This window comes from Pipistrellus kuhlii, unplaced genomic scaffold, assembly GCF_014108245.1.
Source record: "Pipistrellus kuhlii isolate mPipKuh1 unplaced genomic scaffold, mPipKuh1.p scaffold_m20_p_19, whole genome shotgun sequence".
NCBI lineage: Eukaryota > Metazoa > Chordata > Mammalia > Chiroptera > Vespertilionidae > Pipistrellus > Pipistrellus kuhlii.
Window position 1 is genome coordinate 4,806,237 of NW_023425504.1, and position 23,686 is coordinate 4,829,922.

A 23,686-nucleotide genomic window follows, 5' to 3' on the forward strand; every position below is an offset into this window, starting at 1 on the left:
TGCCTTTAATAAGGAAATTATGTTTTTATTCACCTCCACCAAAAAATCCCTTCTAAGTGGGAGGGAGGGTAGGTGGAAAATGGCAAACCATTACCAAAAGGACAACTAAATAAGCCTTTTTTGGTGTGTACACATTTAGTTTTATTGTAACAAAGCAACTTGTACACTTTTAATGCTTAAAACTCAACATCTTTTCTTTCCAGTGAAACAAAAAGAAAATTTAAAAATAAACAGAAACAAAATTACAATAGAGAAATGTCAATTCTGAATAAGATCCTACAAGTTCTGCTGATTCTCCCATCAAGTGGCAGGGTTCAAGTCATCATTAGGAGAGAATTTTATTTTAAAAGTGTCATCTTAGACTGCAAGGATGACATTAAACATCACAATTAAACATGCCAAAGGAGAAGCCATGTTGTCAAAATTCCCACTTAACCCACCCAAATATCTCAAACCCACCCTTTGCTTACCTTATATAAACCCCTTTTTTTAAGTTTTTTATTTTTTTATTTTTTTATTTTTTAAAACAAGAGAAAGTAGACAGATACATCTTGGCAAATGCTAACTGTCCATATTCACATAGAGACACAGTGTAATCTCTGAGCCCAATATACAGAGAAAGGAGGAAAAAAAGCTAAAATTCTATGTACTACTACACACAGGCCTAGCAACCTCCAGCTCCCAGCAGAGCTAAGGGAGCAGTAGGTTTTTCTTTTTTCCCACAGAGCACGGTGGTTATTCCATTAAGTTTTTCTTGAGACAGAAGGGATAAAAATGAATTTGGAATAGAAAGGGGCAAAGATTCTTTTCCCACTGTACTCTGCTCAAGGTACATCCACCTCAAATAAGATGAGAACCATGGTGTAAAGGAGAGAAAAAGAGACCTCAAAAACAGAGCAACTGAGCACAAGAGGGGGAGAAAAGAAAAAGAAAAAAACAAAAACAAAACACAAAACTGCAATTTGCTCCCAGGGACTGGAGAAAATTAAAAAAGGTTGGAATCCATCAGTGTTCATTAGACATCTTCTCCTCCTTCTTCCTCTCCTTCTTCCCCCTCATCATCATCTTCATCTTCTTTACCTTCATCCTCATCCCCTTCCTCATCAATATCTTCCAACACTTCCCCTTCTCCTCCTCCTCCTCCTTCTCCTCCTCCTCCTCTTCCTCCTCCTCCTCCTCTTTCTCCTCCTCCTCCTCCTCCTCCTCCTTCTCCTTCTCCCTCCCCTTCTTCATTATCCATGTCAGGAACCAAGTAGTACTGTAAAGGATTTGGCTAAATGTCATCTTTGATGACTTCTAACTCATCTGCACCTGCAGCAGAATGGTCAGTAAACCAGGTAAAGAAGCTCTCTGGTTCCTCATGCTGTCTCTTCCTGCTGGCTTTATTCTGTGTTTGACTTGAACGTTTAAGTCCTTTCCAGATTTCCATTTGATTTCAGTGGACTTTGAAGATGGATCACCACTCTCATTCAGATGAAACTCTTTGGAGAGAACTTTATTTTCGAAGTGAGGATTTTCATCAAAATAAAAATCTATTCTGTAACCTGATTTAATATCTTCAAATTTTGTCACTTCAACTCTTGTCAAATAATGCAGCACCTCTTCATCCTCTTCCCCAAGCAGTGTAGACACTTGTGAATGGTTGACAAATGTTGTTATCCCAAAATTTGGGATTTTGGCAATCAATTCTGACCTCTTCTGAAAACTCTTTACGCTGAGTTTGTTATATTCAATATTTCTGTTCTACTTTCAAAATCTCCTCACTGGCTTGTTCAGTCTATCTATTTTATTTTGTATTTCATCAATATGTTCAATTGCTTCTTGCTGTTCTTTTTCTCCCTTCGGCATGTCCTTTTGGAGGGGTCGGCTTCTTTTCTGGCTTGGGGGCTGGATCCAGTTTCGCTTTCTTCTTTTGAAGTGGGAGCGAGGGCTGGCGTTTGGGGGCCATGCTGTGAGGAAAGTCCAAGGATCTGATCACTGGGAAGTCCTTAGGCTCGAAGGCACACTGAGCACTCAATAAACTATTTAATTACTGAAAACCTGGATTCAAACTACAAAAAAAAAATCACTCTTGTGGTAGCAACTACACTTAGAACTCAGTTTAAAAATGAGTACTTTGGAGAGTAAGTGGATGCTGCATGGACACACTCCAAGGGACAAACTGGAATTATAACTAAAATACAGAAAAACTTCCTAAATAATCAATGGAAGACTCACTGCAGAGAACCCTGATACTTGAGACCAAAAATGGAAACCAAATAGAGACTGATAGGAGGGATGAAAGGGCTGGCCAGTCACCCCCTGACAGCAACTGAAGTTCCAAAGAGATATCTCAGCTGTGGGGGTTTGCCACTGAGAGCTCTGGGGTCTAATCCCCAAACTGGGCCACCCAGCAGAGAACACCAGAACTGTGAAAAGCAGCAACATTGCTGTCTGTCAGGGAGAGATGGCTGGAAATTCAGGCACCCTCTTAAAGGGCCAATGCACAAAATTCCCAGTGGAGTCACCCATCTTGTGCTTTGGCAGAGGGAGGACAGGGTGGACTGGTGCTGTGTGAGCAAAAGCCAGATTGGGGATATAGTGGTTAGAGCTCAGAAAGCAGATATCCCTGATTTCAGATTGGTGCAACCACTATGGAAAACAGTATTGAGGTTCCTCAAAAAATGAAAATAAAAGTATTATATGACCCTGTATTTATATTTCTTGGTATATATTCAAAGAAATACAAAACAGTAATTTGAAAATATATTTGCATCATTATGTTTATTACAAATCTCTATATATAAAAGCCTAAGTGACCATCACAACTGAATGGGTGACCTAATAGGCTGCATGGGGCGACCAGGCCAGCAGGGATGTTAGTGAGGGGTGATTAAACTACCAAGCAGCAGGCTGCATGGGGTGACCAGTCCCACAGGAAGGGCAGTTGGGGGTGACCAGTCCAGCAGGAGGGGCCAGTAAGGGGTGACAAGGCCTGTCAGAGGGTGCTATTGGGGGTGACCAGCCCAGCAGGGGGGCAGTTAGGGATGATCAAGCAGGCAACCAGGTGAGCAATTAGGAGCCAGTGGTCCCAGATTGTGAGAGGGATGTACGACTGCTGGTTTAGGCCCAATCCCTAGCTAGGGCATCCCCTGAGGGGTCCTGGATTGAAAACGGTACAGGCTGGACTGAGGGGATACTCCCCCTGTGCATGGATTTTATACACCGGGATTTCAGTTACTTATAATAGTTAAGTTATGGAAGTAATTCAAGAGCCCATCAATAGATGATTAGAAAAAAAGATGGTACATGTATACAATAGAATATTACTCAGTCATAAAATGAATGAAATCTTATTTGTGACAACATGAAGGAACTAGAGAATATTATGCCAAGTTAAATAAATCAGATAGAGAAAGATAAATACCATGTATTTCACTTACATGTAAAACCTAAAGAACAAAATAAATGAACACACAAAACAGAAAGAGACTAATAGATAAAGAGAACAAACTGTAGGTTGCCAGAAAAGTGGTAGATTGGATGTAATGGTGAAAAAAGTGAAGGGATTAAGTAAGTACAAATCAGTAGTTACAAAACAGTCATGGGGTTGCAAATTACAGCATAGGGAATATAGTCAATAATATTGTACAGTGCCAGGTGTGTTCTAGACTTATTGAGGGAATCACTTCATGAGTTATATAAATGTCTAACCACTATGCTGTACAACTGAACCTAATATAACATTGAATGTCAAGTGTAATAGAAAATTAAAAAACAAAATTGAATTAAATATAATCTATTTAAGGACATCCAATTTGTTAGACTGCACATACTTCTAGCAAAGAAGTAATTATGACTTCTAATCTAATTTTTCCAGTCCAGGTTACCAGGAAATGCCAAGAGAATAAAGATTTCTCTTTTTAACAGAAAAAAAAAATGTATACTTTGTTAAAGAAATCTTCACAGACAAAAAAATGTCCTGTTAAAAAAGTAAGAGCTCATTTAGCCCTAACCAGTTTGGCTCAGTGAATAGAGTGTCAGCCTGCTGATTGAAGGGTCCCAGGTTCGATTATGGTCAAGGGCATGTTCCTTGGTTGTGGGCACATCCTCAGTGGGGGGTGGGCAGGAGGTAGCTGATCAATGTTTCTCTCTCATTGATGTTTCTGACTCTTTATCTTCCTCTCTGTAAAAAAAAATCAATAAAATATATATATTTTTAAAAGAGTTCATTTACTTTTAAAATGTTATTCTCTATGGAAATATCAACAAAAATTACCAGAAGTTTAAATTACCATACATATATTACCCTTAGATATTATTAGTATGCTTTTATATGTGGATCTTGAAAATCCCTAATAAGAAAAAAACAAATGTATAATACTTAGTAGACATAATTTTAAAATTTTACTGAAATTTAACTTTATTTAAATGTTAAGCCATCAGAGACTTTTGAAATCAGTTTGAAAAGCTTTGCCAATGCACAAGATTTTTTATTCCATAAAAATTTTAAGGTATCTATGTGTCAGTAAGTGTGTTTCAACAGGAAGCACAGAGGGTTGGAGATAGAAGGTCAATAAGGGACTCTGTCTGGCGACTGAATAAAATGGAAGTCATTCTAAAATAGAGCCAGGGTCTGTGAGAAAGCTGAAGAAAAGTGTTCCTAGAGAAGATAAAATTTAAAAAATATATACCTTTTATTATTGATAGTATTATAGATGTTTCCCATTTCCTCTCCCTTCCCCTCATCTTCCCAGTCCCTAATTACTCCCCCATGTCTTTACTACCCTATTGTCTGTGTCCAGGGGCTATGCCTATTCTATCTAATAAAAAGGGAATATGCAAATTGACCATGACAGCATCACAAAGTTGACAGCCCCCACAGCGGAGGCATGGTTTTGGTAACACAACATGGCTGTACCCACAGTGGAGGCTGAGTTCCTGTAAGGAGCCTTAAGGAGCAATCAGCAGGGACCTGAGACTGTGTGGCACTGGGCCTAGGCAGGGGACCTGCTGGGTGGGGCTTGACAGGGGACATTGAGCTGCACCTCCTGCCCAGTTGTCAGGCCAGCGGACCTCAGGCCATGGCCCCATCCCATCGGGGCTTGACAGGGCATCTCAAGGTGCACCCTCTGCCCTGGTGCTTGGTTGGGGGACCTGTAGCTGCACCCCCCGCCTGGCAGAGCTTAACGTGGGCCCTCAAGGTGTGCCACCTGCCCTGGTGCTGGGCTGGGAGACCTCAGGCTTCTCCTCTCACCTCAGGCCAGGGGAACTCAGGCCACACACCCCCACCCCAGGCTGGGGGACCTCAGGCCACACACCCCACCTCGGCACTGGGGGACCTGAAGCTGTGCCTCCAGTCTGGCAGGGCTTAACAGGGGACCTCAGGCCATACACCCTGCCTGGCAGGGCTTGATGGGGGATTTCAAGGCGTGCTCTACCCTAATGCTGGGCCAGGGGACCTTAGGCTGCTCCCCCTGCCCTGTGCTGGGGGACCTGAGGCTGTGCTCCCCACAAAGTGCTGGACAGAGGACCTGAGGATGTGCCCCCCACCAAGTCAGGCTTGATGGGGGACCTGAGGCTGTGCCCTCCAGGTGGTGTTTGATGGGGGCTCTGAGGCTGTGCCCCCCTGCCTCGTGGGGCTTGACGGGAGACCTCAGTTCACGCCCCTCACCCTGTTGCCAGGCCAGGGGACCTCAGGCCATGCTGCCTACCCTGGTGCTGAGCTAAGGGACCTCGGGCCTCACCTCCCAGCCCACACCAGGCCAGGGGACCTGAGAGTTCACTGGAGGACCTGAGGCTGCATCCTCTGCCTGCTTGGGCTTGACAGAGGTGGGGTTGGCTGGGTCTGGATCTTGCCCAATGAGGGTGGGACCAGCCGGGCCTGGGTGTTGTGTGATTTCTAGGCACATGCGGGTGGGCAGGGACTTGACTCTGGTCCAGCAGCATGCCCTATACTCTGATAGGAGGAAAATTTTCACATACATTTTACTAATTTCATCTCTGACACTTCTATTATAGAGAAAGGGCAAATAGCAATATTAAAATATTTCCTCTAATTAATTCCCTTTTAATGTGCACAGATTTCATGCACCAGGCCACTAGTCCTCCATGTCAGTCAGACATCCCCTGAGGGTTCCTGGACTGCAAGAGAGCACAGGCTGGGCTGAGGGACCCATCCCTCCAAGTGCATGAATTTTGTGCACCAGGCCTCTAGTCCTATATAATAAAAGGCTAATATGCAAATAGACCGAACAGTGAAATGACCAGTTGGTATGACATGCACTGATCACCAAGCAGCAGATTCTTAATGCAGGAGCTGCCCCCTGGTGGTCAGTGGGCTTCCACAGTGGGAGCACTGCTCAGCTGACCAACCCCTCCGGCAGCCCACCAGCCTAGAGGCAGCCACTCCCTCCCTCAGTAGTCCTGCAGATCCAATCTCCAGAGAATGAGCCAGGCACCAAAAGACTTGTGCCACCATCACAATCCTGACAGCTCAACAGGCCTTCTAAAAGTCCCTAGATGCTCCACAAGGAAGAAATGATATAAAATCAGCTGCCAGGGCTCTGACAACTGGGCTCGAATGTCAGTGGATGGATCTGGATCCTGGGCGGGCAAGGGAGTCCACCCATCTGGAGGGCTGATGGAGTCCTGGCTTTCCCCATCCCCCTCAGGATGGGTGTCAGACACAGGGCTCATGGCTGGTGAGTACCCCAACTGCAGCATGAGCCTCTCTTGATTGAGGCTGATTGTGAGCTAGCCTGTGGCAGGTGCAGCAGGGCCAGGATAAGGGAGCATCAGGCAGGAGTGGCAGGCAGTGTTGAACTGATGGTTTCAGCCCAATCTCCACAGGCCACTCCAAAGGACCTCACACATTTACAAATTTGTGCACTGGGCCTCTAGTAAGTATATAAATTCTTTGGTTCATTTCATCACATTCCCCAACTCACCTTGAGGTATGTCAGTCTTTTCCACGCCTGTGTGTTTCAGATCTTATTTTGTTGTTCAATTAAATCTGCTAATTAGATTCCACAAATAAGTGATATCCTATCTAATAAAACAGTAATATGCAAATTGACCATACCTCTGCTACACCCACAAGGCATGCCCACTAGCCAATCAGGAGCGTCTATCCAAATTAATCCAACCAAATGGCTGCGGCCATGGAGAGAGCAGGAGGCTTGGGTTTCCTCAGCAAGAGAGGAAGCAAGCTTTCTGCCTGCCCTGGCCTGCCTTGGCCTCTGCTTAAGGCTACAATTATAGATTTTAAATAAATCCCAACAGAAATGGCTGCAGCCACAGAGCAAGCAGGAGGCTTGGCTCCGCTCAAGGCTACAAAGTTTCAATTATAAAAGATAAATAAATACCAGATATCAGGGCTTCCCTTGGGTTGCTAGGGGGTCTGGCCAGACTGAAAACCACCACAGGGCCCTTGCCCAGGCCACTCCATGCCCCAAGGGAATCCTCACAGTGATCCAGGAAACCCTTCAGGACAAACCAGCTGGATCCCACCCATGCACCAGGCCTCTATCCTATCTAATCCTATTTAATAAAAGAATAATATGCAAATTGACTATCACTCCAGCACACAAGATGGCTGCCCCCATGTGGACACAAGATGGCCACCACAAGATGGCCAGCAAGGTAGGGCAGTTGGGAGGGACTAGGTCTGCAAGGGAGGGCAGTTGTGGGAGGTCAGGCCAACAGAGGAGGACAGTTAGGGGCAACCAAGCCTGCAGGGAAGGGAAGATGGGGGGACCCAGGCCTGCAGGGGAGAGCAGTTGGGGGGGATCAGGCTTGCAGGGGAGGGCAGTTAGGGGCAAACAGGCTGGCAGAGGAGCAGTTAGGCATCTATTAGGTTGGCAGGGGAGTGGTTAGGGGGTGATCAGGCTGGCAGGCTGTAGCAGTTAGGGGCAATCAGGAAGGCAGGTAGGTGAGCAGTTGGGAGCCAGCAGTCCTGGATTGTGAGAGGGATATCCAACTGCTAAGGCAGTTGGACATCGCTTAAAGCAGGTGTCTTCAAACTACGGCCCGCGGGCCACATGCGGCCCGCAGAGGAGTCTGATCCGGCCCGCCAGGTTTTTTGGGCAGTGAGCACAGCTGAGGTGTTACAGTAGGAATTAGTAGTTCATATAGTCCGGCCCTCCAGCTCTCTGAGGGACCGTGATCTGGCCCCCACTTTAAAAAATTTGAGGACGCCTGCCTTAAAGGGTCGCAGAGTGGAGAAGGTGCAGGCTAGGCTGAGGGACACACACCCCCGTGCATGAATTTCATGTACCGGGCCTCTAGTTATGTTATATTTGTCTTTCTCAGATTGGCTTATTTCAGTTAGCATAATATTTTCAGGTCCATCTGCACTGTCCCAAAGGGTAGTGAAGATACAATTTAATCTCAATCCTATACAGTATGTAAGACTTTAAAAAATTTTTTTCTTTATTAATTAAGGTATTACATATGTGTCCTCATCCCTCCATTAACTTTCCAACAGTCCCCCCACTCATGCTCTCACCCCCCTGGTGTTCGTGTCCATTGTTTAGGCTTATATTCATGCATACAAGTCCTTTGGTTGATCTCTCTTCCTTTCCCCCACCCTCCCCTATCTTCCCTCTGAGATTTGGAAGTCTGATGGATTCTTCACTGTCTCTGGATCTGTCCTTGTTCTTCAGTTTATGTTGTTCATTATATTCCACAAATGAGTGAGATCATGTGGTATTTATCTTTCTCTGTCTGGCTTATTTCACTTATCATAATGCTCTCTATCTCCATCCATGCTGTTGCAAATGGTAAGGACTCCTTTTTTTACTGCAGCATAATATTCCATTGTGTAGATATACCACAGTTTTTTAATCCACTCATCTGATGATGGGCCCTTAGGCTGTTTCTAAATCTTAGCTATTGTAAATTGTGCTGCTATGAACGTAGTGGTGCATATATCCTTTCTGATTGGTGTTTCTAGTTTCTTGTGATATATTCCTAAAAGTGAGATCATTGGGTCAAATGGGAGTGTAGAACTTTTATAGGAAGAGAAGTAGTGGACATTTAAGGCTAATAGAATGGCATGAAAAAGATTCAGTCATATATGTTGGAGTCAGAGAACTTCATGTGGTTAAATAGCATGGCTGCAGAGAAAGGGGGTAGCGAGATGTTAAGGATATTAAACTGGATTGATAGGAAAGATTCTGCTTAAATGATACACGAAGGTGTTGAACTTTAATTCTGTACTCAGTGGGAACCACAAAAGGATTTTGGTCGGTGCTTTATCAAACTTGAGCTGACTGCAGTGTGAATGATAAATTGGAGCTAGAAGAGCCTGGAGGTGGGGGAATTGGCCAAGAGGCTGTTTCATTTTGGTTCAGGTAAGAAAGACCTGATTTGGGGTAGTAACAATGAAAATGAGAAGTGGTAGGATTTAGAGATAGGATTCTCTGTTTCACCTTGTGTGGGAGTGCATAGAGAGGGAGGCAACATTAATAGATATATAGAGAACACAGACCCTGGCTTTTTTAAGGTGAAGAGAATGGATTTTTATATGGGACTTCAGTTTGGTATTATACGATTCTGTACATAACCACAATCATACACATACACATCATTTTTATTCAAATGAACTATTGCTCCATCATATTTAAGGTGGTTTTATATACAATAAAATTTAATTCCATCTACTGATATGTTCAACTGAAAATAATTCAATTTGTTGCTTTATTAATTGTTCAATTGAAATACAATTGTTTATTTGCAAGTACATAGCTTTAAATATCCAGAATTATTTTATGGACTGTTCTAAAAATACCTCTAAGCTGCCTTCTAGCTTTAAGATTTTTCTGAGTCTCTGTACAAGAACAGGATATCTGTAATGTCCAAAGCCCAAAACAGTTCAGCAAAATTAGAATGGTAACAAACTTCTGTGCTCACACCCTGGGTAGGATAGTGGTGTCAACACCTCCAGCAGAGCTGATAGAGCTGTCTTTCAGTCTGTCTGCAGGCTCTGTTTACATTTTGCAGGTTAGACAGAAACACCCTTACCACCACCAACTCCTGAAAAAGATCTTTGGGTCAACTTGACATTTTCTAGACTCTCCATGTACTGGATTTCTTTCTGTAACAAGCTCTCCTGCTTTATTACTTTATATGATTTATTTTTCCAAGAAAAATTTGGTTGTGTGTATAAACTACATATGAACTCTAGAGATTTTGCCAATGGTTACAAGTAGAAGCCAATGGCAGGTTTGCAGAGTGTTCTTCCCACTGGAATTTATCCCATTTGGATAAGGCTCATGTAAATTTGAAAGGTGGAGAGAGAGTCACTGATATTTGGAGTTATCAGGTAAAACTGGGACACAAATATGGCTACAAAGTGAAGGAAAAGTGTTTTAGAATGGGAGGTAATTACTTGGGAGAAGATACACGGAGGGGAGAGAGAGAGAGAGAGAGAGAGAGAGAGAGAGAGAGAGAGAGAGAGAGAGAGAGAGAGAACACACATTATCTGATGATAAAAGAATCCAGTCCATATATATGGTTTTTCTGAGCCTCAGACCTTTGGATTCAACTGCCTCTTGAATATATTTATTAGTATGTCCTACAGGCTCACAGACATTGAGTGGACCAAACTAGCTCATTGTTTTCCTCAAAAAAGCAACATCTACTCTATTTTCCACCTAATTTAAACATCATCCATGTCTACCCACACATTTCGTTCCCTCTCACACTCCAACTAAGTTTGCTTCCATTTTCAGAATTTATCTATTCTTCATTTCCGTTGACTTAGTTGGGGCTAGTATTATTTATCCATTTCTTTCTAAGAAATTACCTCAAATGTTAGCAACATAAAATGATTCTTACTATCTCACAATTTCTGTGGGAATCCAGGCATGGTGTAGTTGGCTCAGTGTCTTTCACAAGACTGCAGTCAAGGGTTTGGCTGGGAGTACAGTTGTCTCAAAGCTCCATTGAAATAGGATCTGTTTCCAAGGTTACTGATATGGCTGTTGATTTGCCTCAGAAGACCGACTTCCCAGTTTGCTCAAGTGGCTGTGAACAGGTCTCTGGTCCTAGCTAGCTTTTGACCAGGGACATTATTTATTTGCTATTTGGAAGGTTACAACATGGCAGCTGGCTTCGAACCTCTCCATAGGAAGGTTACAACATGGCAGCTGGCTTCGAAAGTCACAGTCTTTCAATAATCTAATCTTGGAAGTAACATCATCCTGTTGTTAAGAGTGAGACCCTGGGTCCAACCTGTACTCAAGGGGAGAGGGTTAAACAAGAGTATGAATATATTATATATATCATATATCAGGAAATGGAGATAATTGTCCACCAGAGGGCCCTTGTCCTTTCTCTGCAATACAACTAGCATCCTAACTAGCTTCCTGACCTCCATATTCTCCTCACTATAGTTCATCCTCCATACTGAGAACTGAATGATGTTCTTGCAGGGGGGAAAAAATCCTATTATGCAATTGCACTTCTAGAAAACCTTTGTTGGCAACCTGTTCTTCCCACAGAACAAAGTTCAAACTCCTTGACAAGCCATTCAACTTCATCCATGACTTGGTCTTGACTTCTTAGCTCTCTAACCTCATTTCCTACCACCACACACCTACCTACAGCAATACCAAATTTCTCTTGTAGTTCCCAGGTTCCTAGAAATGAGCCATGTACTTGTTGGCCCTTCCACAACTTCAGATGATTCAGAAGAGCTTGTGTTCTTTTGCTGCCCCTCATCCTCCATGGTAGGGGTGTCGAACTCAATCAGAGAAGGGGCCAAAATCTAAAATCCAGCCTAAATCGCGGGCCGAATGGTTTACTGAACAGTCATAAACTGTCATTGTGATGGAAACGCAGCGGAGTGCAGTGATGACAGCGCGGTGCGGGCCAAATTGCAAGGCTTGGCGGGACGGATTTGGCCCGCGGGCCTTGTGTTTGATACATGTGCTCCATGGCATAGATTCAGAGACACCTCTTCTTAGACGCCTACCCTGACTCTCCCTGCCTTTGTGTTCCCTGGATTCTTTGCATGTAGCTGTATTTGAGGAACTTGCACAGTACCAGGAACATCCTCTGAGGCACCTGAGGAAAGTTTGTCACCTTCTTAAATAAAATCAAATAATACTATAGCTGCAATAAATTTTGAAAAAGAGAAAATAAGAGCATAGATCACTGAATTTCCAATAAGGAAGTACTTGAAGGCCTGAGAAGAGAAAGGAGAGGGATTGTCCAAGGTCATACTGCTATACAAGGGCAGAGCTGAAACAACTTAGACCTGCCTCACATCAACTCAAGGGCTCTTTCTACTACTATAAAAGTACCTTCATTGCTTCTATGTTGCCTGTTGCCCACTACCCTGAAATCTATACTTTTCTGAAGGTGGGAAAAACAGAAGCTTAATTCTACAGATGATGCGTCTCCATTCCTTTTTGGGTCCACATAAGTCCTAGTGCACTGTCTCCATCATGTATGAGCATGAACTTCCTTTATGGTAACGTAGTGATAATCATATTCTAATCTTGGGGAAAGAAAACTGAAGGAATTATGTCCACTTTTTGGATCTTTTTGTAAGGCTACATTTGTTTGCAGGGCTTATGGGTCTATGAGGACCATTCTTGAGCCACTCCTAGTAGGTACATTCTTATCCATTTTCTGTAGGTTCATTTTCTGTATGTAAATTTTCAGTTCCTTTTCCAGAGCTACAAACTCTGGGATATTCCTGAAGAGAAAAGTATGGGCAGCAGAAGGTTCTCCTTTCCTTCTTCCTTTTATACTGAATAAATCCTTAGCATACCAAAAAGAGCTGTCCTGAGATAACAAGGACTTGCAGCATGTGCTGCCTGAGTAGCTACAGCAGCAATGGCAATTCCAGTGACAATCCAGCCCCTGAAATCAGCAGGAATGAGGAATCTGACAAGAGGTGCTGAGGAGGAATATGCTGCAACAGCTCAAGAGGTGCTGATGTGGGGAGGGCCGTGGCAGTGCAGCTGGTTGTGCTTTAAAATCCTAAAGATATGGCCAGGTCCTTGATAGATAGTGTGTCCTTTCAGTGGGCAGAGAAGAGAATTAGGAGTCAACTATAAAACCAGCAAGCAAGGCTTTCAGAGTTTGGGCATTATAATCAGACTTCAAATCACAGCTCTGTCCAAGGTTTATACATTAGTTGGCTTTCCTTCAACATGTTTTGTTAACCTCTCTGAAACTCAAGTGGTTCTTCTATAAAAATGGTGATAAAAGTAGTAATTATATTATAACATAGCTCTAAATTTAAATAGGACAATGCTTATAAATGGCTTACTGCTCTATAGGGAGAAATATTACCTTTATTATTACAGACCTGGGAGAACCCAAAATGCCTATATTACAAATGAACATTAGATTATGATCTCTAATACATCAAATCACAAAGCTTTCCAAGCCAGTTACATTCCTTACTAGCTGTGTGACCTTCGCAAGTTTCTTAAACTCTCTGAGCCTTCAATATCCTTATCTGTAAAATGAGGATAAAAATGGTATTCAGTTCAGAATTGTAATAAAGATTAAATTTAAAACAGTACAGTGCTTAGTATTTATTATTACTTTTAAATATGCATAGCCTTTCTACAACTTCATCAACCAAAGTTTACTTTCCTGCCACAGTGGAAAGAATTCAAGCTTTCCAATAAGACAGATTTCAGCTTGAGGAGTTTAGAATATAGATTCTAGAGTCCTAGTGCCTGAGTATCAATCAGTTCCATGATGTATTACCCTGTTTTCCCGAAAATAAGACAGTGTCTTATATTAATTTTTTCTCCCAAAGTTGCGCTAGGTCTTATTTTCAAGGGATGTCTTATCTTTCCATGCCCTAGGTCTTATTTTCGGAGGATGTCTTATTTTCGGGGAAACACGGTAGGTGTGTGACCTTGAAAAAGAACTCTGCCTATAAATTATGATTCTTCTTAAATCCCTTGCTTACATTTCAATAGCACACAGTAGCCATAGAATACTATCCTTAGCCATAGTATTCTTAGGTTCTGCATTGAAATCTTAGCATTATATTTATTTTCAGAAGTGGTTTCTGTAACCTTGCAAGCCTCTTTTGTGGCACTTGTGCATTACTTTGACCTCTCTAGTGCTCAATTTCCTCATCTGTAACATGCTGATTATAACAGCACTTACTTCAGAGTTGTGTTGTAGTCATCTACTCCAAATTTGGTTCCCTTGCCAAGACTGATGATGCCAAACACACTAAGAGGGTATAAAAGGTTTGTAATTACTTTATGTCTTTTTTTTCTTTTCTTTTTTTTCCTTTTTCTGGGAAGAGCAGGAAGAGCCTCCCAAGCTGGTCCAAAACGGCTTTACAGAGCAAGGAATGGAGATTGGGCAGGGGCTTTATTTAGGTTAGTCAGTGGGTAGAAGTGAGAGTTCCCACACAGGGCCAAGAGTTTGTATGATTTGAATCTCCTGCCAGCAATATAGGAGTATGCACCCAAGCTTTATCAGCTTGCCCAAATGTAGGGAATTATGGGATGGAGGAGATGGTGAGCATTAAAAGCTGCCATATTCAAAAAATGGAGTCAGACTTCTTTATTACAGGTTGTGGCTCAATAAATGAGATATCCCACATAAAGTACTCAATGAACAGTGACTGTTATTATTTAAACCATAAAACTGGATAGAGTCATTGGCCTACTCTATTGCAAATGTATAATTTATTTACATTGGTGTGTTTGGTTGCACAGCAGAAAGAATAATTAGCAGGCCTTTGGGTAACTTGAATAGCAGTCTGCTCTTCATTAGCCTTTGTGAACTTAGCTTAGTCAGTCCCATTCTGGGCCTCAGGTATAAATGAGGGGATAGGACTAGATGATCTCTAAGGCCTCATGTGTTTCTAACAGGGTCTTAAAGGCATGTTGGTTGACTCACTCATTAAGTGGTATTGCTATAGAATGGAGAACCACTTTTTTTCCCCCAGCCCATTTTCAACCATGTTCCAGATTTTGTGATACCGATGCTATTCATACCTTTAAGACAGATTTTAACCAGCAGAGTAAAGAAGTAAACAAAAAAATGGCAATTGAAAAAACTAGTTTTAGCTATGTCTCAGTAGATCAACTGTAGTTCCATGACTTTCCTACAGTGTGAAAAAAATTGATACTTACTTTGTCTGAAAGAAGAACCCTAATTGCACCATTCTTACAAAGCACACTTTTTTGTCTTTATTGTAAAAACATGGCCACTAAAAAATAATTTATTTGGAATAAAAAAGGCTAGGAAGGATGGGAAAGAAAGTTTCTAAAGATATAGAAAAAAAATTTTTTTTTTAAGTTATTCCCAGAAATTAGAAGATCATGTCACCTGCATAAATTCTCTATCCAGAGAATGTTTTCTCTGGTGAACAAACTAGCACTACTGTGTCTAGAGGGAGTACTAATTTGTAGAACAAGACACAGAACCACAGCAAGTCTTTGATAGACATGTCTCAAGGACAAGAGGTCAAAAGACCATTTCCCAGGGGATTTAAATTTGTTGACTCAGAGCAATTCCTGCTGTCTAAACTCTTAGATGTTCCTCGACTCAGCCCATGCAAAAACATTCTTGTTGACAGAGTTTCAATCTACTTTTGACCACTTTCTTCAAGCTTGTCAACACTTCAATTGCAGTTCATTTGGGGAGTTTTGAAAGGCCTAGACTATGAAACAGCATAGCAGACTAGGAGATAAGCCACCCCATCATGCCCTTGTTAAAAAAATGATGACCATGTTTACCTTAGGACCACTCTCTGACTGCCTCACCATGCGCCATGTGAAGGAAGCCCCAATGCCCTGCAGTGTGCTCTGTCTGCCAGGCCTGGGGACTTCACAGACACTGACACACTAAGGAAGCCCCCATGCCCTGCAGTCCTGGCTCTGTCTGTGGGGGCTGGGGGTGTTCCTGAAGCCACATTGCTAAGGAAGCCCCCAATCCCTGCTGTCTAGTCTCTGTCTGCTGGGCCTGGGGGTGTTTCCTCTGCCTCTGTGCTAAGGAAGCCCCCGAGCCCTGCTGTCCGGGCTCTGTTTGCTGGGCCTGGGGCTTCTCTGCTGCCGCTTTGGTAAGGAAACCTGCATGCCCTGCTGTCCAGGCTCTGACTGCCATGTCGGGGGTGGATCAAAAACCCCTCCAGAGGCAGATCCAGCCTCGCTGCTCCTGTGGACAGGCCGGATACTCCAGCAGCAGAGTTGAGGGGACTGGGTGCCACTATCTTATGGCTATGGGGGCCGCTATTTTGTCTTGGAGTGATGGTTAATTTGCATATTACTCTATTATAAGTTAGAATGTGTTTAAATCATGGTTCTATCACTCATTATTTGTGTGACCTTACATTAGTCATTTCACCTATCTGGGCTTCTGTTTCCTTATCTGTAAAATGGATATAATCATAGTACTTACTCTACAAATTCACTGTGGGATTGTGTGAGAAAATATCTGAGAATCAGCGATTTCTCATTTGGCTTTTCAGAGGACAAGAATTGATTTCACAAAATTTTTTATCATTTGGAAAATTAGTAATTTTGTAAAGGTTTGTGTCAGTTTCAATTCTGCACACCGTTAAAATTGCTATTTATCTGGCCATGTAGTTACCATCAGTTTAACCTAATGGGATGTAGACTGGGTGCTGAAATGTCTGGGAGCAATAATTGAAAATAATACAAATAAATTTCATATGAAGAATAGTGATTGTTAATAGCATTTCCTCTTCTCTAGATCAACCCAAAGAAAATTTTGGAAAAAAAACAACAAAAAAAAAACAGGCTTAATAAAAAAAAAAAAATGCAGGCAGCACATGAATGTGGTGGTTTGCTATTGTTTACTTTTCAGTCTGATTATTAAAGAGATATTCTGGCAACAAGTTATCCATTTCAACTTAGGTCAGAGTGAATTTGAAAGAAAAAACAACAGCAAACAAGCAGAAACTATTCAGGTGGGCCTTCAAAAGCCAGTCTAAAAGAAATTGCACATAAAAGATAGTTGCACTATGCTGAAAATAGCCTCTCAAATACATCATCATTTTCTAGCATCCAGGGAAGGTCTGCTAGGGCAGCATAGTGGGGGTAACATAAGCATGAAATTTAATATCAGAAAATAAATGGGGATGAATTCCATACTTCATAGTTCACTATCAGTGTAACCTGACCCAGGCAGTGATACCTAGCTCCCTGTGCTATAGTGAGAGTTGTATGAACTTTCATTACGTAAGGCCAGCAATCTGCCTATCTTTACAAATGAGTCCTTTAGCTTTCTAATTCTTCTCTTTATTAATGTAATGGACTGGCTTGGGTTTTTAGAACTTCTTATCCACTCTTGTGCAATGTACATCTTTTCAACTTTTTTGTTGTTTTTATAATTAGTCTCTTCCAGAGAAAAGTCAGTGTAGATTAATGTATTGCAAAATAGTCTGAGCCCACAATTCCAGCCTGAAATTCCTTTGTCTTTGGTCAAGTTTCTATCTCACCCAATTGTACAAAACATCACCACTCAAATGTAATCCCTGAAATTCAGATTAATAACTGCCCTGTTTCACACTCTCCGCAGATGACCTTGCCTACTCTCTTATAGGGAATATCCCTGAGATGTCTGACCAGCCCTCAGTTAATTTGATCCCACACTCATCTTTCCTTATAATTTCCTTCTCAGAAGAACTGGTTCTCCTTTTTCTAACCTGGGCTTTGGATCTCAATCTTCCTGACTCCTTAGGGGCTTCTTTCCATCAGCTCTCCTCATCCCTTTTATATTCCAATCTCATCTTCTCTATCAGAGCCTTTCCATAATCTTGGAAATATGATCAAATTTCTCTTATCATCCTAACACCAAAATAAAATCCTTCTCTTGGTCCAACATCCACTCTGACTACTTCCCTAGATGTCTTTCATTTTATAGATGAACTTCTTAAACACTGTCTATGCTTATCATTTCTATGCCCTCACCAGTCCACAGAATCTATTGTCATTCAGGTAACTAACTAATTTATTATTGTACACAGTAATAGTTAAGATGCAGTTTCTGTTACTGTAACAGAAAATCTGAGAGAAAAGTGGATTACACAAGTTGGAAGTTGACTTCACCTTTAATTATCTGGAAGTAGTTAGCCAAGGGCCTGTATAGTGACAGTACTCAATGAATTATCCAGAAATCCAAGCTCCTTCTACCATTATACTCTGCCTTCCCTAGGATATTATCCTATAAGTATGTCAAAGATGATTCACCATATCCAGCCAGTAAAAAGAAAAGGGTAAGAAATATCTTTCCCATTTAAAGCAAAAACCCAGATACCGCACACATCACTTCTGTCCACATTACAATGCTCAAAATTTAGTCTTCATTCAAGGTGGCCATGTGCCTGGATTAATATTATTTTACTAGAGGCCTGGTGCATGAAATTTGTGAATGGAAGGAGGATTCTCTCAACTTAGCCTGCACATTCTCCAACTGGGGACCCTTTACAGGATGTCTGGCTGCCAGTTTAGGCCTGATCCCAGAGATCAGGCCTAAACTGGCATCCAGACATCCTTCTCTGGGACCACAGGCTCCTAACTGCTCACCTGCCTGCCAGTCTGATCACCGCTAACTGCTCTCTCCTGCAGGCCTGATGTCACCCCCAACTGCTCTCCTCTGTTGGCCAATTTGGTTCTGATTGGTCAGTTCCTATGCCAGCATCAAAAGCTTCATCTCCTTGGCAGCCATTGGCTCCCTACCGCACCCAGATTTGGTTCTCATTGTTTGGTTCCTATGCCAGATACTGTCAGAAGCTCTGCCTCTTAGGCAGCCATTGGCTCCCCACAGCACCCACCTTTGGTTCTCATTGGTCGGTTCCTATACCAGTAGTGTCAAAAGCTCCACCTCCTAGACAGCCATTGGCTCCCCATAGCACCCACCTTCGGTTCTGACTGGTTGGTTCCTATGCCTGTCAGCATCAAAAGCTCCGCCTCTTAGGCAGCCATTGGTACCCCACAGCACCCACCTTTAGTTCTGATTGGTTAGTTCCTATGCCAGTCAGTATCTCTAGGCCTATCTCTGGGTCTGATCAAAGAGGTGGGGCTTAACAGCAGCCCCCACTGAGGCTGGGGGAGAAAGAAAGGCCTGGCTGCTGGTGAAGATCAGAAAGAAAGAGGGAGAGAAAGAAAGAAGTAAGTACACTGATCAACAGCTTCCACTGAGGCTGCAGATCAGACCCTGACTCACTTTCTGGGTCTCAGCTACCTGAGCAGTCAGTGTTGGGTTTCCAGGCTGCAGCTGGCCAACCCAGCGCTAACTTCCGGATTGTCTGCATTTGGTCACAAGCTCAGCCCCTTCTCAAGCCCCAGGCTTTAGGCTTGGGAAGCAATCCCCTGCCCTGCCCCTCCAATGGCTGACTTGGAGTGACCTGGGTGCTGAGTAGGTGTAGAAATGGTATGGTTAATTTACATGTTTCTGTATTATTAGGTAAGATTATGGAAAAAGTAGTGAATAAATATTGTGTAACAACTAGCAGTATTTGCCACACTAACTACATCATCTTAAAAATTGTGCTAGCACAGCCAAAACTGGTTTGGCTCAGTGGATAGAGCATTGGTCTGTGTACTGAAAGGTCCCAGGTTTGATTCTGGTCAAGGGCATGTACCTTGGTTGCTGGCACATCCCCAATAGGGACTGTGTAAGAGACAGCTGATCAATATTTCTAACTCTATCTCCCTCTCTTCCTCTCTGTAAAAAATCAATAAAATATGTTTGTTTGTTTTTTAAATTATGCTAGCACATGTGAGGTTAGGGTCTGATTCCTAGAAGTGACCTCCTAGTCTAATCATCCCCAAATTCACTTCACCAGGTATCAGAACTGATTTACACTCCTAGACTTCTGTTGTGGATGTTGGGTTCTTTCTTAGACCTGCATAGGGATATGGCAATACAAGGAAGATAGCGGACAACAGAGAGACTCCATGAGAACAGGGTTTTTGGCTAGCTTGTTCATCGTTATATCTTTGGAACCTAGTAAAATGTTCAACACATAGTAAGTGATCAATAAGAATTTGCCAGATGAATGATTGTGTATACATGTGTTTAGTTAAGGGAAGATGACAACAGATTTTACCATCTTTGAAACAAGATCAAGGAAGAAGCTTGAGTTTGAGGCAGTAGAAATAAGAGTCATTTGATGAATCTGATGATGCCACTTTCCTATCTAAGATGTTAGGTTTCCCCATGGCTTTGTATCAGAACTCAGTCTTATCTTATCTTACTCTGAAAAATATAGTTTTATCCAAGATGAGTGGCTATATAAATAGATGGGTGAGTGGGTGGATACCTGTGTGCAGAATCAAGGTTGTTTCATGCTTATATGTTTCCCTAGTGAGTGGCCCCTTCTGGAAGAAGTGTTCCTTGTATCTCTCTAATTCTTTTTGTGTGTGTTCTGTCTAGTCTTCTTTAATGACCCTTAGGTCAGTGAGAGTAATCAGAGATATTTATTTAAATTGTAGATTCTTATGCTGTTATCAGTAGAGTTTGCTGTTTGGGAACCCCTTGGTTTAATAGTGATTGAGGGCCTAGAGGTCGTCATGAGATTGGGTAATTCATGTAAAGGAGGACTAACATTAATTGGCAAGGTTACTTATAAAGTCACACATAGATGTAAGTAGATGTCTAGATGGGCTTGTCCTTTACAAAAGTATAAAAAAGTATCTATTTAGGTCTGTTGCCCATTTTTTGATTAGGTTGTTTATCTTCCTTTTGTTAAGTTGTATGAATTCCCTGTAAATGTTAGAGATTAAACCTTTATCTGTGATAACATTGGCAAATATGTTCTCCCATGCAGCAGGCTTTCTTGTTGTTTTGTTGATGGTTTCTTTTGCTGTGCTTTTGCTTTTTATTTTGATGTAGTCCCATTTGGTTATTTTCTTTTTAGTTTCTATTGCCCTAGGATCAGTACCCATGAAGAAATTGCTTCAACATATGTCTGAGACTTTGCTGCCTGTGGATTCCTCTAATATTTCTATGGTTTCCCATCTTATGTTGAAGCCCTTTATCCATTATGAGTTTATTTTTGTGTATGGTATAGTACCAGGCAGTTTTGAAAACAATGACTTTGTAATACAGCTTGTTATCTGGTATGGAGATCCCTCCTACTTTTTTCTTCTTTCTCAGGATTGCTGCAGCTATTGGTGGTATTTTTTTATTCCAGATGAATTTTTGGAGAGTTTGTTCTTAAAATATGCTGTTGGTATTTTAATATACCACTGGAGAGTGCACTGAATCTATAGATTGCTTTGGGTAGTATGAACATTATAATGATGTTGATTCTACTAATCCATGAACATGGTGAGTTCTTCCATCTGTTTATGTCTTCCTCTATCTCTCTTTTCAGTCCTGTAGTTTTCTGAGTACAGGTCTTTTACCTCCTTAATTAAGTTTATTCCTAGCTATTTTATTTTTATTTTTGGTACAATGGTAAATGAGATTTTAAAAAATCTCTTTCTGTAAATTCACTATTGGTGTATAGAAATTCCATAGGTTTCTTGGCATTAATTTTGTATCCTTCTACATTGCTGAATTCCTATATTAAGTCTAATAATTTTTTTATGGAGTGTAGGGCTTTCTATGTACAGTATCATGTCATCGGTGAATAATGACCAGAGCTACTTTTGTTGTCCTAAGTATGCTATGCTATCTCATGCCTCATAGCTCCATCTCTGCTGGCTAGAACTGTCTTCCTCATCTGGGTATCTCGAAAATGTAGCACAGCAATATATAATAAGGAATTGCACCAAAATGAAGTTACCTGACTATCTTCTGATAACAAAATAACTACTTAATGACATTTGTACATTTTATACATAACTTATTTAATATTTAGCATTTCTTCATGTATGCAAAGAAGTATGCCAGGCTGATGTACTGACATCAAAAGGTTTCTATGGCATAATATTAATGAAACGACTATCTGAAGAATGTACCTAGTATGATCTGTCAATATAAAAAATAAACCCTAATAAAACTATGTATATCCATATCTATATATCTATATATCTATGTATCTATATATCTATATGTTATATAGATATAGATATAGTTCAAGCAGAGAATGAGCCTTAGAAATATAGATAGCAAAATGTTAATAGTGGTACATCTCAGGAGAGGGCAGGCCAGGGGAATGATATAATTTACTCTAAAAAATTCTTTATGGTTTGAATTTTTACAGAATAAATGTATTCACATGTAAATTGTGAAGTTAAATTTATAAAATTTAAAAGACTGGAAGAAACATAAGAAAGCTTGTGGGAGATGGAATCTAACAAATATAGATTCAAGTCCCTACTCTGCTACCCAGTAGCTGTGCGGTCTCAAGTGATACTCTCTGTGAACTAGTGTTTCATTCATTTGTTCTTTCACTAACTCACCAAACATTTGCTGAGCACCTACTTGAGTGTCAAGCACTGTTCTAGGCACTAGGGATCCAATGGTGAGTATATAAACCTCTGTCCTCATGGAGCTACAATTTAGCAGGGCAGGTAGACAGTAGTTAAATAATCAGACAAATCAGCGTAAAATTGCATGTGTGAAAGTGCTGGAAAAGATCAATGGAATAGAATAGAGACCCCAGAAATTAACACAAGCCATTATCCTCAATTAATACTTCACAAATGAGGCAAGAATATGAATGGAGTCAAGACAGTCTCTTCAATAAATGGTGTTGGGAGAATTGGGCTGATACATGAAAAAAAAAAAATGAAACTAGACCACCAATGTTCATCATATACAAGAATAAACTCAAAATGGTTAAAAGACTTAAATGTAAGCCATGAAATAATGAAAATCCTAGAAGAATCCATAGGCAGAAAAATCTCAGACATCTCTCTTAATATTGTATATTTACAGATACAGCTCCTAGGGTAAAGGAAACTAAGAAGAAAATAAACAAATGAGACTATATCACAATAAAAAGCTTCTGAACACCAAAAGAAACTATCAACAAAATGAAAAATAAGTCTACTGTATGAGAGAACATATTTGGCAATGATACACAGGATAAAGAGTTAATATCCAAAATATATAAGGCACTCCTACAACTTAACTAAAGGAATACAAAAAAGAAATCCAATTAAAAATGGTCAAAGGACCTAAATATACATTCTCCATAGCAGACATACAGATGGCCAAGAGATATATGAAAAAGTTCTTGAAGTCATTGATAATCAGAGAGATGCAAATTAAAATGACAATGAGGCATCTCATCACACCTGTCAGAATGGTTATCATAAACAGATCAACAAATGACAAGTGTTGGCAAGGATATGGAAAAAAGGGACATATGTAACACTTCCAACAATAAATATTTAATTTTTAAAAAGTGCTAGAAAGTAAAGTCCATGGGGTCAGAACAGCCTGTAACAAGAGAATTTGATATAGTCAAGATCAGAGAAGGCTGGACTTTTAAAGGGTGGTACTTAGAAGATGGCTTGAAATAGATTAAAAAGGACATTCTAGGAAGGGAAACAGCATGTAAAAAAGCTTTATCATGGCATTACATGACTTATTTAAGATTCTAAAATAAAGCTAGTGTGGCTGGTGTGTGTGTGTGTGTGTGTGTGTGTGTGTGTGTGTGTGTGTGTTTGGGGAGAGACAATACTGGTATAAAATGAGGCTGGAGAAGAACATTGGTGTCAGACCACATACAGGTCATCAAGTTGGTCTATGTCCTACACATAAAAAATATGTGATGCCATGGTAA

At 41.2% G+C, this 23,686-nt stretch overlaps 1 pseudogene; it reads right to left on the bottom strand.

Annotated features, from left to right (window-relative positions):
* Window positions 1–524: 524 nt before the first annotated feature.
* Window positions 525–1,963, bottom strand: LOC118721926 (annotated as a pseudogene).
* Between the last annotated feature and the right edge of the window lie 21,723 nt (window positions 1,964–23,686).